The sequence below is a fragment of the Gymnoscopelus microlampas genome (assembly GCF_963454915.1).
Source record: "Gymnoscopelus microlampas genome assembly, chromosome: 6".
In the NCBI taxonomy this organism is placed as follows: Eukaryota; Metazoa; Chordata; class Actinopteri; order Myctophiformes; family Myctophidae; genus Gymnoscopelus; species Gymnoscopelus microlampas.
In genome coordinates, this window is record NC_139943.1 from 25,896,821 (window position 1) to 25,903,323 (window position 6,503).

A 6,503-nucleotide genomic window follows, 5' to 3' on the forward strand; every position below is an offset into this window, starting at 1 on the left:
ATGTTCTCCCCAGAAAACGCTATAGGGCCGTGGTTAAAAGGTGGAGTTGTACAAAATGTCCCAGGTATCTTGGGAATACATAGGTCCCCATTGTTGTACTAACAGACCCACCAGACCCAAATCCAGGACGGAACAGAGTTGAGAATAGAGCCCCCTTGCTCACTGATCTCTGTACATCCCTCCCTCCCCCACTGATACCTTTGAAGCCTCTTGAGGGGATGTTTGGGGCCCCACCAAAGTTCCTGGGGGCCCCGTGGGTGGAGTGTTTACACTATTTTACTCACTGTTGCTCAGGCCTGGTTTGAGTTGGATCTCCAATTGATTCAAACCAAAGAACGGTAGTTTCAAACAGATTTCTAGATGCTGTTTATTGTCCTTGGCTGTAGGGGAGAGACGTCTGGGCCTGGATGGACAAACCATTCAGTCTCAGAGTTTCCCCTGATTGTAGTCTGGACAGTCTGAATGGAGACCATCTGCTTTGAAATTCTGTGTGTGTGTGTGTGTGTGTGTGTGTGTGTGTGTGTGTGTGTGTGTGTGTGTGTGTGTGTGTGTGTGTGTGTGTGTGTGTGTGTGTGTGTGTGTGTGTGTGTGTGTGTGTGTGTGTGTGTGTGTGTGTGTGTGTGTGTGTGTGTGTGTGTGTGTGTGTGTGTGTGTTTGTTTTCAAGGTGTCTCTGTCTCTAGCTGGCAGCAACATGCAGTGACATTCTTGTCCTCCAGGCTTTCCTCAACATTGTGCATAAAAATAAAAATAAGATGGATTGATTGAATATTTTATTAGGCAAAAAATGTAAAACAGTACAATTACATTTAAAATACTTTGTATAACAGGTCCGTTCATGAAAGTCCTTGCGGTCTTGTTTCCAATGAGGGCCTTGGTATTCAATTCATAGACATATATAGTGGCACCACAGTTCAAATATCAATACAAATAATACAGAAAAAGATAACGCTATGTACAACAAAAAATAAAAACACAAAAAAAAAGGGGGGGGGGGGTATATATACAAGAACAGGGGGGGGGCGGGTCGGCTGTCTAACAGGAAAATGGTACTACCTCCTCTTTTGGCCTCCTGAAAGGTGAGTTTTAAGGCTCTTTTAAATGAGCCCTGCAAACTGCATTTTTTTGAGGGATGGGGTTAGACTATTCCAATCCTGGGTGGCAGTGCTGTAGAAGGAGAATTTTTATTTTATGGGTGGGTGGTACCAAATTGTTGTTAACGCTCCCTCTAGTATTGTGACTGTGGGTGTCGCTAACTTTTTGGAGGTATTTATTCAGATATGCGGGAATAGGGGGCATATCGGGCAAATTTGCATTTACAATTTTGAAATGGGTGGGAGAAAGGTGGGTCATGGGCCCCAGTCCGAGGAGTAGCCGAATCAGTTTGTTTTGGGAGGTTTGAAGCTTAGTCTTCAGTGACACTGAGGTGTTGGAGTACCAAGAGGTGCAAGCATAGTCAAAAAGTGGCTGAATCAGGGCCCCTGAGAGGGTCCTGAGGGCCTGAGGGTTGACAAAAGAGGAAACTCTGCCCAAAAATGTGGTTCTCTGGTTTACTCTTTTGACAACCTTTGTCGCCATGCTTTCACCTGTCAGGTATTTGTCAAGAATACAACCCAAATAGGAAATCTCTTCTTTGCTAGAGATAATTGTGTCATCGACTTTGACCTTGAAATCATTTACATCCATCTGTCTGAGGGAATGTTTGGTCCCAAAGAGAATGGATTCCGTTTTCCCAACGTGTAGTGACAGTTTGTTATCGGTAAGCCAAGTACGGATTTTGGTGAGTTCGGAGCTGAGCGCTTCCTCAACTTGCAATTTGTCCTTTCCCGAGATCAGGAGTGCCGAGTCATCAGCGAACAGGAACAATTTGCAGTTACAGGCAGCATTCATGTTGTTAATGTATAGAAGGAACAGTAACGGCCCTAGAATGCTGCCCTGAGGAACCCCACAGCTCACCGGGAGGGATGAGGACATGGTTCCGTTGATGTCAACCACTTGTTCTCTACCCTCCAGGTAAGATCTCATCCAGTTTAGTGATGTGCTATCAAAACCAATCGCCCTCAGTAAAATTGAATGGTTTACAGTGTCGAACGCTTTTTGGAGGTCCAACATGACCATGCCGCAGTATTTGCCCGCGTCTACCTCACGTTTGATGTAGTCGGTCAAATACAGTGGCATGTGTCAGTGGAATGGGAGGTTCTGAAGCCCGATTGGAATTCAATCAACAGTTTGTCTGATATATCAGCTGGATTAGTCTGTGTTAAAGCAATTAAACCAAAGTAAATAGTTGATCTTACAAGCTCACAACGCATAAGATTGGCACTTTTAAGATGGCGAACAGTGAAGTTTGCACCACACTGACCTGGATTCCCTGACCTGCGAATGAAGCAGGACAGGGATGATGAAAAGACAAGACGCAAAGAACCCTTTCAGTTCTCCGTACAAAAACACAGAGGCCCTTCTCCCTCTGAACTCATTTTGTCTACTTCCATCCCTCTCCTCTTTCCACTCATCATCCTCTTCTCCATGTTTTCCCTTTCTTCCTTTCATTGTTTTTTTCAGTGTTTCCCCATGTTTTATTGCTGGGATCCGGAGAGAATGCTTGGGGAATAATTCCTGTGTGTGCAAACACAGGTGTCTTGACCACATTTGACCCATGTTTTTTATTTAACATAGCTGTGTAGCATTGAGGGTTTGGATGTTTCAGCACAAATCATTCACCGCACACCAGAGCTGGTCAAAAAGTAATCTAGACTAGTTTCAGAAATCTATTTAATTGTGGCTATGGTTTCGATCTCTTCATAGACATTATGAGAACCATGGAAAGTATCTGAAGTATCTGAGGTTTTCATTGATTTATAGTTATTCTGAGTCCATCATCTGGCTTTGTTTTAGTTTTGTAATAGGATTTGGTACATCGAACATAGACAAGAATGCAACCAGAGAAAAATGCAACGTCACATTCTTTTCAAACTTTTGTCAAGTTTTTTCCACACATATTTTCTCCCATCCCCAGGAAACCCATCTATTTATGGCAGGGGTTTTCAACTGATTGTGAACCAGGGACCACCACCCTGACTAAGAATCAACCTGGGGACCACTGTTGTGTTGGGTGGGGATATGGGCAACACTTTGTAACACTTTGCATCCCATGTCTATACATCCCACTGTTTCTCAACCAATAGTCCACGGACTACTTGTGGTCCATGGTATAATTAGGTGTGTAGGTGGTCCATGGGAAAATGTTTTAAAATGGAAATAAATAAAATACCTTTGTTAAATGTATTAAAATATGTTTAAATCATTTTTCATAATTTCATCCATTAAAAAAACACTTTTGAATTTATAGGCATGGTGTGGGAGGAAAATCTTGAAATTGAATAATAACGAATGATATCAAGGCCTTATCGGTCATTATTTAACTGAAATATGATAGTGGTCCAGAGCTCAAAAAGGTAGAGAACCACTGATCTATTCTTATCTCATGGTTACCCTAATTCCATTCTCTTACTTTATCCAACCTTCCATTATTAAACTCATGTTAACCGATAAACTGATTGTACAGTATGAGCACATATATATAAGCACATACATGCAATATATTTCCTAATAATGATGATATATGGCACACTTCCCCTTCTTGAGATTCGAACTCCCCTTTTCTGTGGAATTTCTTCCCCTCCAACTTCCAAGTAAATTACAACATTGACAGATCATCATAAGTCACCAGGTCATTTAGTGCACTGTTTCTCAACTAGTGGAAAATACATTTATAAAAATAAAAGACAGTCTTCACTTTCCTATGTTTCTAAATGCATGATCAGGGACCACATGCAATTCCTGTGTACATTGAATTGAACTATGTCTTTGGTGTGCAATGGTTCCTTGACAAAAGTCATAATCCAGATGTGCACCTGTTATCATAGCAATCTAGCTGCTGTCCCTGTCAATAATGCTAATAATCTTTGTGTATTGATATTATATAATCCTGTTATCTAACCTCTAACACAAACTCAGGCATGTGTTTCTGTGTAGATCCCTGCTGATGGGGTCTGGTCTCCACCCAGCTTCCCTGCTGGCACAAGTCTGGCATACAGAGATGACCTCTCTTAACTCGCACTCAGTCCTGCTGTGGAGAGACGAGAAGGGAGGCAACTAGAAGAGAGAGAGGAGAAATGGAAATTGAGTGGGATGATTGAGGAGGGAAGAAAAGTCAGTAGAAAGGAAATATGTGGACTTGAGATAGAAAATAGGGGGAAAGGAAGGGAGTAGCTGTGTTCTGGGGTGGAGTTTAAGGATCAGCCTAACTAATTTATTTTGTGAGGTCTGTAGCTTTTTTTAAGGGTCTTTGCAATGCTAGTGTACCAGGATGTGCAGTGCAGGCATCATCAAAATGACATTGTACAAAGTCACCAGACAATATTTCAACAGCACTTCTATCTAAAAAAAAAAGAGTGAATATTTGGATAGAAATCTTACTTTTTGATTGACCTTGGAGATGGCACTTTTAGTGCCATACTCTCTCTAGATAGTTTGTAGTCTAATACAGGGGTTTTCAACAGGTGGTCTGTGGACCAATTGTGGTCCCTGAAGGTATTGCATGTGGTCCCTGACCATGTTGCAATATGTTTTTTTCTTCTTGTTCCATGGAACGGTGCATATTATCGACCTGGTGACCTATGATGACATGTCAATGTTGTGAGTTTCTGGGAAGTCGGAGGTCAAGAAATTCCACAGAAAAGGGAGTTAGAATCTTAAGAAGGGGAAGTGTACCGGATTGCCTGATGGAGTCATCATTATTAGGAAATGTTGCCATATAATTGCATGTGTCTGTGTAGTCCATGGACCACTGGTTGAGAAACAGTGGGATGTATCATGGCATGCATGCATACTGTAGCAAGTGTTAGCAAAGCACTAATATTAGCTCTAATCTCATCCAACACAACAGTGGTCCCCAGGTTGATTCTTAATCAGGGTGGTGGTCCCTGGTTCACAATCAGTTGAAAACCCCTGGTCTAATATACAACCTATTTAAGTAACTTCTTCCTGGGCTATAACTTCAAAGTAACCTATCACCACTCTGAAACCAGGGGATTTATTTCGTTTTGCATTAAAAGAGTATCGACTCTGTTTTGCCAAGATGATGAGACAACTTATTGTTCTATAACCAGATGGTGATTTTGTGGTAATTTTTATACCTCTGATTTATTATGGTGACCATGGACATTTATAGCTTTGTTCTTTTTTTTTATTTTGCATTTGGATATTAGCCACTCTGCAGTTATTGAACACTTGTCCAACCTGGTAGAATGTCCCTTCTTTTGTGATCCTTCCTGAAGTTTCTTCATTTTCTGTTCCCATCAAGGGTTTTTCCTTGGGCGTTATTCCTCACCTTATTAAGGGTCTAAGGTTAGGGTGTGTCATTTAGTTTCCTTTGTAGGTATGTAAAGCCTGAGACTGTAACAGGGATTTACACATCAACCCTAGAGTCCCTATTAGCGAAAATACCCTATTGGCTATTTTTGGCAAATAGATTTGGTGTAGAGGGAAAAACGCAAGGGACCAAGTACAGACCCATGGGGGACCCGGTCAACTAAGTATATAGGGTTTAAGTGGTTAAACGTATACAAATAAACTTGAGTTGTGTTGAGTTTTGAGTTTTAGGACAATACATGTATGCCTTGTCTAACGGTTTCAAAGTCATAATGGGCACCAACCACACCTTAAATTTGTACAAAGATTCACTAGTGACTAAAACATTGTTCTGAAAGACTGAATAAAAACAACTACCAAAAAACATTGTTACCCATTACGAAATGTTGGCTGGACTGGGATATGGAAGTTCCTGTGTATATTCCCATGACTCCTGGAGTCCTGGGGGTCTCTGAGAGCCCCCTGAGGGGACCAGACAGACAAAGTCGATAAACTAAATGAAATGCACAGGCAAGGATTATGTATTTCTTTATCTCTGTCTCTTCCTGGGACGATGACCCTGCATTATCATGGCTTAGGGCAGACAGGCAGAGCCAATATGTGAATACTTCTGTATAGGCTTTAGCAATTAAACACTTTGACTACCGTATGTCCATAACAGGGCACAGGAAATTGCATGTGCTAGTGTGTGTGTGTGTGTGGGTGTGTGTGTGTGTGTGTGTGTGTGTGTGTGTGTGTGTGTGTGTGTGTGTGTGTGTGTGTGTGTGTGTGTGTGTGTGTGCGCTTGCGTGTGCGTGTGTGCGTCTGTGCGTGTGTGTGTGTGTGTGTGTGTGTGTGTGAGTGTTACACTTTGTGCCTCTTTGTATGTCAAATTGTGGTATCGCAGGTGGCGTGTGTGTGTGTGTGTGTGCCTTTAGTCTTGCTGAGGGAGGGGACGCCAAATAACACTCAAAGCAGCATGTTAATTCATGTGCTGTTGGTCTGTGTGTGAAACGATTTTCCAAAAATCATCAAAGAACTGAATACATAGGGCCTTCTACACAGATCTGGTTTAAAAATAAGTTTGTTGTAT